Source organism: Syzygium oleosum, unplaced genomic scaffold (assembly GCF_021117445.2).
Source record: "Syzygium oleosum isolate NSW1041296 unplaced genomic scaffold, Sole_v2.1 Sole_v2.24, whole genome shotgun sequence".
NCBI lineage: Eukaryota > Viridiplantae > Streptophyta > Magnoliopsida > Myrtales > Myrtaceae > Syzygium > Syzygium oleosum.
In genome coordinates this window covers 5,098,074-5,111,783 of record NW_026607508.1, presented here as the reverse complement: position 1 = coordinate 5,111,783, position 13,710 = coordinate 5,098,074, and positions in this window count along the sequence as shown.

The following is a 13,710-nucleotide window of genomic DNA, read 5'->3' as shown; positions in this document are numbered from 1 at the left end:
ATGTGTGCCTGACGATGCGGAGCTTAAGGAAGAAATTTTGTCGGAAGCGCATCGTAATAGTTATAGTATCCACCTAGGTAGTACCAAAATGTATCAGAATCTGAGGCAATATTATTGGTGGAATGGTATGAAGGTAGACATAGCCAGACATGTGGCCAAATGTCTGACGTGCCAGCAAGTGAAGGCACAACATTGTAAGCCCGGAGGATTATTGCGACCTTTGGAAATCCCAGAATGGAAATGGGAGCATATAACTATGGATTTTGTGACGGGATTACTAAGGAACCAAAGAGGCCATGATACTATTTGGGTGATTGTCGACAGATTGACAAAGTCGGCACACTTTTTGGCTGTGCGAAAGGACTTCGCATTAGATCGATATGCTGAGTTGTATGTGCAGCAGATAGTTCATTTGCATGGGGTACCAGTGACTATTACCTCAAATCGTGATCCTAGATTTACCGCCAATTTTTAGAAAAGTCTGCAAACGGCATTAGGATCAAAGCTGCAATTCAGTACAGCTTACCATCCACAAACGGATGGCCAGTCTGAGAGGACGATTCAGACTTTAGAGGATATGCTTAGGGCATGTGTATTGGATTTTCAGGGTAAGTGGGAAGAGCAATTGCCCTTAGCAGAATTTGCATATAACAATAGTTGTCAGCAAAGCATTGGAATGGCGCCATTTGAAGCGCTATATGGCAGGGCTTGTAGAACGCCTGTGTGTTGGGACGAAGTGGGATAAAGGAGTATAACCGGGCCAGAATTAGGTCAATAGTCAGTTGAGGCTGTTAAGGTGATTCGTGAAAGGTTAAAAACAGCTCAAAGCCGTCAAAAGAGTTATGTAGACAGAAGGCGAAGACCTTTGGAGTTTCAAGTAGGGGATCACGTATTCCTTAAGGTATCGCCCATGAGAGGACTGTCCAGATTCGGTAAGAAAGGGAAGTTGAGTCCGAGGTACGTGGGACCTTTTGAGGTTTTAGAAAGGATTGGAGATTTAGCGTATCGCCTTGCACTTCCGCCTAATCTATCACAAGTGCATAATGTGTTCCACGTATCGATGTTGAGAAAATATGAACCGGACCCAACTCATGTGTTGAATTATGAGGAGATAGAAATCGATGACAGGGTGTCATATGTCGAGAGACCAATAGGGATTGAAGATTGGAAAGAACGGGTTCTAAGGAACAAGACGATCCCGATGGTCAAGGTTGTTTAGGAACACCATGGGACAGAAGGCGCAACGTGGGAAAGCGAAAAGCAAATGCAGCGTCAATACCCCCACTTGTTTGAGTAGTAGTTTGATTTGTAAATTTCGAGGACGAAATTTTTATAAGGGGGAAAGAGTTGTGACATTCTGAAATCCGATCAACTTGGGATTTATGAAATGAGTAGTTTATAGACGTGCTTGTAGTTAGATCTTGCCCGGAATTGATCACTTCAGGAATACTAACCATTGGGGAAAGGCTAATTAGGGATTTAAATTCGCGCGACCAAAGAACTTGATCGTGAACCGACTTTCGATCATGAAAATCGTCGAGGTGACATTTTGAGCCACTATAGGCCGATCCAAGGATAGCCAGGGATCAGTTCGCCACTGTCATATTAGTGAATCGTAGGTGATTCCGCTGGCCCACAAAATGAATTGATGAATAACCCTAAACCTATACCAAATGATCGTGCCCGTCGGATCTAGCGATCGATCCTCGCGATTAAGTGACAACCGAGGTCGTCACGACTCGAGTAAACTTGTACGTGGCATGATTCAGTATTGGCCACGGGTCAAATATGCGAATTTTCCCAAAAGCCACCCATTAGTCTGAGATACGCGCAAGTTACGTTATTGAGAACTTAGTCATTTATTTGAGACAAAGTTGGGCATTGGAAATTTAGAAAGTCATGACAGATCAATTGGACGATGTTGTCATTTGCCTGGGTAGCCTCGGTTTTGTCCGAATCCTTTAGAAAAATTAAATTTTGGCGAGAAATGGAAAATGACCATTTTACCCCTGGAAATTTGTTAAGGCCAATGTAATTTGGGAAGGGCATTTTGATAATTTCGCCCTAGCCTTAGAATTAGAGATTTTTGGACAATTTTACCCTTGGACTTTTTGAGAAATTCCCAAATTGCCCTTGGATATTTTGGAAAAGATTCTATCCGGACCGTCGATCTCAAGATAAGATCGAATCTAGGCCGTTAATTGGATTTGTGAGAGAAGCGCAAGATGGTCTTTTGGGCATCAATTATTGGCCTTGCTTATTTAAACCCAATTTTTCTCTCTCTCTCTCCTCACTCTCTCTCTCTACTTCTCGACCAAACCCCCCCTCTCTCTACTGACCGCCCCTCCCCCTTGCCGCGCCACCGCCGTTCGGCCGTCCATTCGCCGTGCCACCGCCAATCCGCCGTCGAGCCGCACCACCACCTTCACACCGCCCCTCTCTCTACCTCTCGGCGATCTCTCTCTCCCCCTCCCGTGGCCGTGAGTGACCACGGCCAAGAAAGCCGCCACCGCCGCCGTTCAGCCGCTCGCCGCCGCCGCGTGCCGCCGTGAGCCGCCGATCAGCCGTCCCCATTCCCACTCTAGCCGAGCTAGTCTAGAGTTCGAGTAAGTCGCGCTCTAAACTCTATTTAGGATTTCGGGTATCGACGGACGAATTAGGGGTTAAATCGGATTAATTAGTGTCGGTTTATGGGTTAATTAGGGCCGTTTAGGGGTTATGTTGGCATTCTGATTTGGAAAATGGAGATGGGCTGATTTGAGGTGGAAATTGTGATGTTTCGAGGCTGAATTGGTGCCGAATTGAATGCTGGAAATTGAGACTCGTAGTAAAGAGTATTTGGCTCGATTTAAGGGCAAATGCTGTCGGTTTGGTGCACGGTATGGTGGCTGGAATGTGATGTTCGTTATGGCTTGAATTGAGTTAGGAAATACTGAAATTGTGCTCATTATGTGGCTGTGATTGTGGGCCCGTTAGTGGCCTTGTGTGTTTGTTGGATCGTGTTTTGGTTGATTGAAATGTGAGCCATTATGTGCACGCTTGGGTTGAATTGGTTTTTAATTGTCAATTGACCTTGTTGGATACTTATTGAGCATGAGAAATGTGTGTGAATTAGCGCGTGCACGGGCCACGTGTGATTGGCCAATTTATTGGCAAGTGGGTATTGAGCATGTGAACGAGCGAGAAATCGTGTGTGGCACGGTATGTGTGATTGTGGAAATCCCTAAGGCGGTACCATTACGCGGGGAATTGATCCGTCTTGAGGCGGTGCGACTACGCGGGACGATGCCCGGTATCGGAGGACGGCCAACTTGAGGCGGTACCATTACGCGGGTTGTGTCGTAGGTGGTGGGTGTTGAACCTGAGGCAGTACAATTACGCGGGCAAGATACACGGCCTGAGGCGGTACCATCACGCGGGCCATCAAGTGTTGTTATGAGTTAGTCGCAGTGAAGGCCTAGGTAAGCATAATTGTGTGCCTGCTATGCGATGGTTGAGTGTGGTTGTGGTTGTGATTGTCTGGAGGTACGTGATAGCCTCAGTGGGGTTTATGGTGTGTGCTTATTGAGATGTAATCCCATGGTTGTTTCAACCAACAATTTCAGAACCCCGGCCTGAGCGATGAATCTCCCACCGCCGCCACCTGAGCGTTTTGGAGAGCCGATGCACACCGACCACGACGTAGTAGAGTACCCTATAGATGATCATATGACCTGGATCAAGCATACTACATTAGTCTGGGTAGACGTAGGGTTACCCCTTTGGCAAGCCCATACCTATACCGCTTAGTTTTTTCGAGACAGGGTAGATGAGTTTGGCCCCGTCCGTGGATTTGATGTCCCCTTTGTCGGAGTTGGAGATTGGGACCCGGCAGCCATACCCCCTCCCGACGGCGAGATGACGAGTCTAGAGACTAGCCTGGCACAGTCTGGACTCCAGCAAGCGCCTGCGGCACCTGAGCCTTCGGGGGCCGAGCATGAACCAGAGCCGGAAGAATCCCAGGCGAGGTACGACCCGATGGGCGTGTACCTCGAGGCGATCCCAGAGGAGGAACCAGAAGAAGAAGAACCTGAGGCAGAACCTGAAAAGGCCCCAGAAGATGAGCCTGAAAGAGAACCAGAGGACCTACCCGAGTATGAGCCATGGTGGGCTCCCGAGTTTGTGTCAGAGGACGAGTCGGACGAGGAGCCAGTCGAGGAGGAGCGGGTCGAGGTTCTAGCGGATTCGGGTGATATAAACTACCCGATCGAGATCAAGGCCGAGCCGGAGTCCCCAGAGGAGCAGACGGTTCAGGGGGAGTCAAACTCGAGTGCCGAGGAATCAGACTCTGAGTGAACGCCAAGCAGAGGGCGTAGGGGCTAGTGTAGGGGTTGGGAATAGGCTTTTTGGAATGTACCATTTTTGGTGATAGGGTACCCAGGCTATCGATCCTTTTTGACGTCGGTGGTTAATAGTGTAGAAGTTCGGTGTGCTTGTATATATTGTGGTTCTGTAAATTGTGGATATTATATAAGTTTGAATCGATAATGGATGTGTTCATCTCCCATGTTTACCCCAGTTATTATTGTCCGGGTATTGATTGTGGCTTTCGCTGATGGATATAAATCTCTGATAAGTTGAATTGGGTCGGCGATACCCTGGGATGTCGCATTATTCGACCAGAGAAGTGTGTCGCAGGCTTGATGGGGTTCGAGGCGTGACAGCCTAAGGCGCAGTAGCGCAGGCTGTGAGATTGGGCCTGAGGCGTAGTGGCACGGGCAGTGAGATTGGGCCTGAGGCGCAGTAGCGCGGGCAGTGAGAATGGACCTGAGGAGCAGTGGCGCGGGTCGTGAGAAAGATGTTCGGCCATGCATGCGAATGGAGTGTGATTGAATTGGCTGGTTGAATGTGTGATTGAATTGGTTGGATTGATTGAGTGCAAGTGTGGTTGGTGTTTGAGTGATTGTGATGTGTTATTGAGTTATTATTATTACATTATCACGTTTCGACTATTGTGTAGAGTCGGCATGTGCTTGATGGCGAGGTAAGTACAATGATGTGAATTCTATATGTTATGGGTTAGATTGTATGTACAACTTGTCTGGGTACACATTGGCCTATGTGGGGTTTAGGGTGTTGCTTATTGAGACTCGTTCTCATGGTTATTATATAACTATTTCAGACCCTCAACCCCGGCCATGAATGGTCCGTCACAGCGTTTTGGGATCCCGAGGAAGGGCCGATGGAGCAAAACTCGAAGAGAAGCCCATGGAGTTGGTGGACCTTTTTGTATAGCTAGGCTAGTCTACCTGCCGCCTGTTCCTTTTTGATGATTATGGTGGATCTAACCCTAGGAGCCTAATGCCTGAATTGTACGACTGAATATTGTAAGTGAGGTCTTCTATTTTTAGGATGTTATTGGTTTGCGTCATTGTTACCCCTCTGTCATATTTTATTGTCTGGGTTGTTTTAAATTCGCTTCCGCTTGCATACTCTTGTGAGTGTTTCTTTTGGGTCGGCGACACGTCCTGGGACGTCGCGTTCAATACGACTAGCAAAGGGGTGTCGCGCGTGCCGTTGGGGTTCGGAACGTGACAGTGCTTGCTAGTGGTGGTGATGGTAGTGTAGTGGTTGTGGTGGTGCAGTGGTGGTGGTGGTGCTTGGCTAGTGTAGATCGTGGTAGTGGTGGTGCTTGGCTGGTATAAGTCATGGTGGTGGTGGTGGTGCACTAGTGGTAGTGGTGTATTGGTTGTGGTGGTGCAGTGGTGGTAGTGGTGCTTGGCTGGTGTAGGTCATGGTGGTGGTAGTGCACTGGTAGTGGTGGTGCTTGGCTGGTGTAGGTCATGGTGGTGGTGGTGGTGCAGTGGTGGTAGTGGTGGTGTAGTGGTGGTGGTGGTGTTTGGCTGGTGTAGGTCATGGTGGTTTGATTTTGATGTCATTATTGGTATGGATTGGTTGGTTAAACAGAGGGCTGTTATGGACTGTAGTAGTAGGGTGATCCAATTTAATCTGATTGGTCACTCTAGATATGAATTTGTGGGAACTCGAGAAGGAATCTCAATCCCTTGGATTTCGTCACTTGAGGTGACTAAGTTGTTGGATGAAGGATGTCAAGGTTACCTAGCGACTGTGGTTGATTCGTCGATTGAGGAACCGAGACTAGAGGATATAGCCATGGTGTGTGATTTTCTCGATGTCTTTCCTCGGGAATTGCCGGGATTGCCACCCGAAAGAGAAGTAGAGTTTGTGGTTGAGTTGGCCCCCGATACGAAATCGATATCGAAAGTGCCCTATAGAATGTCGTTGTCGGAATTGAAAGAATTGAAAGTTCAGATGCAGGAATTATTGGATAAAGGCTTTATTCGCCTGAGTGCTTCTCCATGGGGAGCGCCAGTCTTATTCGTGAGGAAGAAGGATGAGATATTGAGACTGTGCATTGACTACAGACAGTTGAATCAGGTAACCGTTAAGAATAAGTACCCGTTACCAAGGATAGATGACCTGTTTGATCAGTTGCAAGGAGCATCGATGTTTTCTAAGATCGACTTGAGGACGGGTTACCACCAACTGAGGATTAAAAAGGAGGATATACCAAAAACAGCATTTAGAATGAGGTATGGGCACTATGAGTTTACAGTAATGCCGTTCGGATTGACTAACGTCCATGCTGCCTTTTATGGATTTAATGAATAGGGTATTCAAGGAATTTCTAGATCAGTTTGTAATTGTATTCATAGACGACATCTTGGTATACTCAAAGAGCTCCGCCGAGCATGAGTTACACTTGGAAAAAGTTCTACGGACTTTAAGGGAACATTCACTCTACGCTAAGTTCAACAAGTGCGAATTCTGGCTTTATCGAGTGGCATTTTTAGGACATGTGATATCCGGGGAAGGAATTTCAGTGGATCCAACAAAAATTGAAGCCGTTACAAACTGGCTGAGATCGACAACGGTAACCGAGGTTCGGAGCTTCTTGGGTCTGGCATGATATTACAGATGCTTCATGGAAAGGTTTTCGGCATTAGCAACACCGTTGACACGTTTACTAAAGAAAGAAACGAGGTTTGAATGGATGGATAAGTGCGAAAGGAGCTTTCAAGAGTTAAAACAGAGGTTGACGACCGCACCAGTGTTGACAATATCGTCTGGTCCCGGAGGATATGAAATCTACAGTGATGCATCGCTAAAGGGATTAGGATGCGTGTTAATGCAGCATGGAAGAGTGGTTGCATACGCATCGCGACAATTGAGGCCTCACGAGCTAAATTACCCAACGCACGATTTGGAACTTGCGGCTATCATTTTCGCGCTCCAAATTTAGAGGCACTATTTGTGTGGAGAAAGGTTTCAAATCTACACAGACCATCAGAGTTTAAAGTATCTGTTTTCTCAGAAGGAATTGAACATGAGATAGCGTCGTTGGATGGAACTCCTTAAGGACTATGACTGCGATATTCTGTATCACCCCGGAAAGGCTAATAAAGTAGCGGATGCACTAAGTCGAAAATCGAGCATCGCGCATATGATGGTCAAGGAATGGACTCTGTTAGAGGGAGTTCGGGATTCGAAGTTTAAGTTTGAAGTGAGTCATGTCTCAAGTTTGCTTGCCACATTGAGGATTGAACCGAAAATCTAGACTAAGACTAAGGCTTTACAATCGACGGACACAGAGATTCAGAAGATTGTGGAAATGGATGTCACCAAAAGGAAACCGGACTTCCAGGTGTCCGAAGATGGGATTTTGAAGTTTTGTGGACGGCTATGTGTGCCATGTAATGCAGAACTTAAGGAGGAGATTTTATCGGAAGCTCACTGTAGCAATTATAGTATTCACCCGGGTAGTACGAAGATGTATCAGAACTTATGGCAGCATTATTGGTGGAACGGCATGAAAGTGGATGTAGCCAAGCATGTGGCTAAGTGTTTAACATGCCAATAAGTGAAGGCGCAACATTGCAAGCCGGGTGGAATGTTGCAGCCATTGGAAATCCCTAAGTGGAAATGGGAACACATCACAATAGACTTTGTAATGGGATTACCGATGAGTCAGAGGGGTCATGATTCGATTTGGGTGGTACTTGATTGATTGACAAAGTCGGCACATTTTCTGCCGGTACGAAAGGACTTCGCCTTAGAAAGGTATGCCGAGATATACGTGCGACATATAGTCCGTCTTCATGGAGTACCAATGACGATTACTTCATATCACGATCCTAAGTTTACTGCCGCTTTCTGAAAAAATTTTCAAACAACATTAGGGACGAAGTTACAGTTTAGCACGGTCTATCATTCGCAAACGGATGGCCAGTCTGAGAGGATGATTCAGACTCTGGAAGATATGCTGCGAACATGTGTGTTAGATTTTACGGGCGATTGGGAAGAACAATTGCATTTGATTGAATTTGCCTACAACAATAGCTACCAGCAGAGTATCAGAATGGTAGAGCTTGTAGAACGCTGGTATGTTGGGATGAAGTTGGTGAAAGGAGTATAACAGGTCCAGAGTTAGTTCAGCAGTCAGTTGAGGCAGTCAAGGTTATTCGGGACAGATTTAAGACCGCTCAGAGCCGCCAAAAGAACTATGCAGACCGAAGACATAGGCCTTTGGAATTTCAAGTGAGAGACCACATCTTCCTCAAGGTGTCGCCAATGAGAGGATCGTCACGGTTTGGCAAGAAAGGAAAGTTGAGCCCGAGGTACGTGGGTCCATTCGAAGTCTTAAAGAGAATTGGCTCTTTGACCTGTCGTCTCGCGCTACCACCAAATTTATCTCAAGTTCAAAACGTATTTCACGTGTCTATGTTAAGGAAGTATGAACCGGATCCGACCCACGCGCTGAATTATGAGGAAATAGACGTGGACGACAGAGTGTCGTACGTGGAAAGACCAGTGAGGATTGACGACAGAATGGAACAAGTGTTGCGGAACAAGACAATTCCGATGGTCAAGGTGATTTGGGAGCATCATGGAACCGAAGGTGCGACATGGGAAAGTGAAGAATTGATGCGACGTCCATACCTCCATTTGTTTGAGTAGCTGAATTGGGTTGTAAATTTCGAGGATGAAATTTTTGTAAGAGGGGAAGAGTTGTGACATTCCGAATTTCGGCCTATTTTTTGGATTTATAAAATGTGTATTTCGTCAACGCGCTTGTAGTATAATCTCGCCAAGAACTGATCACTCTTGGGTTATTGACCGTTAGGGAAAGGCTAACTGGAAATTGATTACGTGGACTTAAGAACTTGACCATGGTTTGACCGAGGTCGCCCTGGCTCGAGTAAAACTTAGACGTGGCTCGATTTCAAATCGGCCACGAGTCGATACGTGTAACTCCTAAAAGCCACCCGTTAATTTTGAGATTCGCTGAAGTCGCGTTTGATCGAATTTGGCCATTATTTAGAGCCCGAACTTGGGTGTCGAATTTATCGGAGTTTCGTGACGAAATCAATTGAACGATGTCAAAATAAGTGTGGCCAATCTCGAGATTGCCTGGATTTGTCGGAAAGTGATATTTGGACCGGGTGCGGATTTAGGTCAGTATACTTTCCTCTTTATTTAAATCATTTTTATGCTTTTTAGCCTTTTATTTAAATTTTAGAATTGGAATTAATGGGAGCCTTTGGATCTTGGCTTGACCCACAAGATGGAATTGCGGCCCTTAGATCACACTTGAGAGGGTTAGGACCTAGTTTGTACCCATTCTCTCTCTCTCTCTTTTCATAATGTCTTTCTCTCTCTCTCCCTTCACTCTTTCTCTTTCTCCCTTCCTCACGTGGCCGACTCCTCCTCCTCTCCTCTCTTCTTCTTCTTCTTCTTCTTCTTCTTCTTCTTCTTCTTCTGTTTTCTTTTCCTTCTTGCTGGTTTGTTGCTCCTGCTTTGCTGCTTCTTGTTCTACTTCTTGGCTTATTCTGGTTGCATGCTTGACCTGCAGCCGCCGTCCAGGTCACCGGAAACCGCCGCTCACCGCCGGAGACCGCTGCTACCCACCGCACCACCGTTTCTTTCATTTCTTGCTCGGTTTGCTTGGGTTTTTCCAAGTAAGTGGCTTCCTAACCCTTGATTAGGCTAAGGGGTGACTAATGGACATGTTAGGGATGGTTTAAGGGCTGTGGATAGTTGGTTTAGTGGCTGGTTGTGCTTGGTTTGCTTGGTGGTGCTTGTTGGTTGATTTCCGATAAGGTTGCTGCTGCATCGCTGGATTTTACTATTTTTTCTGTGACTTGTATGGGCTGAATTTGAGGAAGTGTTATTCATGAATGTTGTTCATAACATCTTGAAGTATGACATATATTAAATATGGAATTTTTGAAAATCATTTAGGGTCATTCGTAAGTCCATTTATGGACCAAATTCAGTCTGCCGGATTTACTGTTCACCCGACCTTCTGGTCTTTCCGATTTTTTATAAATTTTTCCAGACCTCTTTTCAATTAAATTTCTTCACAAAAAATTGTTGAGAACATCCGTTTCTATGACATATAAAAATTTCAGAGCTTTACAAAGTGATTTGGGTACTGAATGAGTTGTATTTTGATGGTCTGAGGGGCTGTCCGAGCAAATAGGGTTCTGCCCAGCTTTGAGTGTCAAAACGAGGCATTTACAGTCAGAAATGGATTTTGTGTCCTTTATGAAAAATGTTTATCAAGATGTTTTGTACAATATATCCAAATTTCATAATTTTTTGAGTTTATTTCCTATTTTTTTAAAAGGAAACTCGGTGACTGTATTACTACCCAGAATTGCCCGGAATCACCCATTTATGTGTATACTCAGTTTTCTCATTTTCTGGCAATTATTCAAAGGTAGGGTTATCAATGAAAAGTGTGGCATTTTATTGGCCGAATAAGTATTCAGTTGGCATGTGACCAATTCTCAAAGATAAAAATTGGCTTTGAGTGGATAATGTGTGTGCATGATCACGTCACATTCCGTCTAGGCGGGGGTTCTAGACGATGCCCGGCGGGAGTTCGGATGCTGTCTGGTACCCTAGGTTGCCGGGGGGTGTTCGATCCTAAGTGGAATGCCGTTGGGTACCCGGCTTGCCGGGGGGTGTTCGATCCCCAACGTTGCCTTCGCCGACGTAGCGGGACGATACCTGGTTATGCCAGAAGATCGGCGGGAGTTCGGTGGCCCGAGGGGTCGTTAATAACCTAGATACATGTGAACGTATGCTATGCATTGGTGGATGCTCGAAATCCGGAATATTGAGTATGTTTCTTATGATTATGCCATGATTTGAAGTGTGCTTGTTTGCTGAGCAATTGGCCATGTTATGGTGATATTTTAACGTGCAGAGCTTGTGTATGTGTCGAGGCGAGGTAAGGACGCCTGTGATTGTTTATGGCACGTCGATTGTTCGAATTGCATGTTTAGAATTGTTCGGAGGTACGCTTTGGCCTAAGCGAGGCTTAGGTAGTTGCTTATTGAGATTTATTCTCATTGTTGTAATATAACCATTTCAGATCCGCGACCATAATTGATCCGAAGACACTGCCAAGGTACTACGGGGATTGAGAATAGGTCGAGTTACCCCGTCTTTTGAGTGCCCCTTTTTGTAGAGGAGTTAAGCTTACCAACCACTCGATCCTTTTTGTTGTGCGTGGTTCGTCAATAGTGGCCTCTAGTAAGGCTTGTACCTTGTGCCGTTTGTAAGTAACATTATGTTCTTAAAAAGCGGTTTGTTGATGTGTATCGTTCGTCTCTCTCTACTACCCTGTTTCATTGTATGTTGTATGGTGAGTTCGAATTTGCTTCCGCTCGTGTTCCTCGTTTGAGTTAAGTTGGGTCGGCGACAAGTCCTGGGATGTCGCATGCTTGACGACCCCAGAGGGATGTTGCGTGCTCGTTCGGGTTCGGGGCGTGACATCTTGCACCTCCCCTTTTATGATTAAGAACGGTAGGACACTGTTTGATAGCAAGCAAGCAACTCTTACAATCTGACTTTGATATGTCGAGGGTGCACTATACAAGCTCATGCAGGGTCACTGAACTTGATACATTAATGTTTACGGTCGTGTATAAGCTTTCCGAGGTGATCACCAAGTCTGTGACATTCCTCGCCAAATCTGTCACTTCTGTCTCAAAGTCCTCATTATCAAATGTTTGCTCCACGTCCACAGGGTTGACAATGAAAATAATCGGCAATGCCTCCATGATAGAGAAGAAAGATCTGTTAGCGTAGCGCACAAAACACTCATCGTACCATATGGTCGCCTCTTTATGTCCTGGACATCCATTTGTCTAGTGGTAAGGTGAACTCATTTATACCTTTCTTCAATCTCTTTGTCCTCTTTAAAGAAATGCACGAATCCATGATGAATATTAGTAAAGATGACTCAATGACTGAGCTAATTATTGCGATCCGTGGAGCTTTTCTTCGTTGGACCCCTGTTCATGATAAAGTAATTCCCTGCATCTGATCATACCACATATCTGCAGATCTTTTTTCACAGGGTGTAAATCATACCGGGAACTCAGTGGAAGCAAGGGAGAATGATCATAGTTTAGATCATAAAAGCAAGTGAAGAGCATAAAGATACACAAAACGGCTTCAAATGAGAATGAGAAGCAACGGAATGATACCGTTATACAAATACTATGACAAAGTGAGTGCACATTTTGAGTATCATATAAGTTATACCTTCTGTGCTGGAATCAGTGCTGGTTTTGTTAGTTGGAGAAGGTGTTTGTGCTTGTCCTCTAGGTTCCCCATAAAAAGGATGCAGTTCGTACGTACATTACAACTCGGCCAAACAACTCTCGCACCTTGCCTTCCGTCGCCAATAAAGGTAGGAAAACGATCAATTGCAGAAACCAAGCAACTCTTACAGTCTAACTTTGATAAGATTGGTGCACTGCGCAAGCTCATGCAAGGTCACTAAACTCGAGACATTGACCTTGATGGTCCCATATAAGCTTTCTGAGGAGATTGCCAAGTCCATCACGTTCCTGAAGGTTTCCGCCACAATCTGGAGGAACTTGTCGAGATCCGGTACGTTCATAAGGTTGTACAGTTCGAAGTATGGTGTTGACTCCATGATAGAGAAGAACGATCTGTTGGAGTAGAGCACGAGACAATCCCCGTACCACATGATCACCTTCTTTCTCTCCTGGACATCTTTCTAAGATGTTGCTGGTGGCTGAGTCGATGCAAGAGTGACGGCCACTGCCGGCAACATCGCCTCTACAGAAGGATAGGAAAGTTGCATTTAGGAGTCACATAAACAATTCTGTTTAATATCAATTACGTCGTTGTGGTTATGGTCTTGCGTTTGTTGAATTTGCTTAAGAACAAGTTTTCCAGATGCTCCCACTAATGCCGGGGTGAGCAATGACGGATTAGTCCAATTTTCAAGTTCTGTAATCATGAGAGACTACCCAATTGGCTTATTTTTCCGAGAAAGAACGAGGATGAACCTTCCGGGCGTGCGCTACCTAACAACTTATGAGTTAGGGTTGCTAAAGTCACAAGTGTGTTTGTCTCTCGTTCAAAATCATAATTGGAATCACCACTTACGTATTCTCTTGGGGTCATCCAAGAATCTCCAATGTATGTTGATGAAGAAGATGATGGGACTAAGATGATTGATCCAATAAGACTCTGCTGCTCATCACGTTCTTGAAGCTCGGAGATATTGATTTTTGCTTCCCGAAAGTCAACAGTCAAGAGCTCTCGATGTCTTTCCGAATTTCTTCTAAATGTGTGTCATTTGCTTCGAATATCCATCAA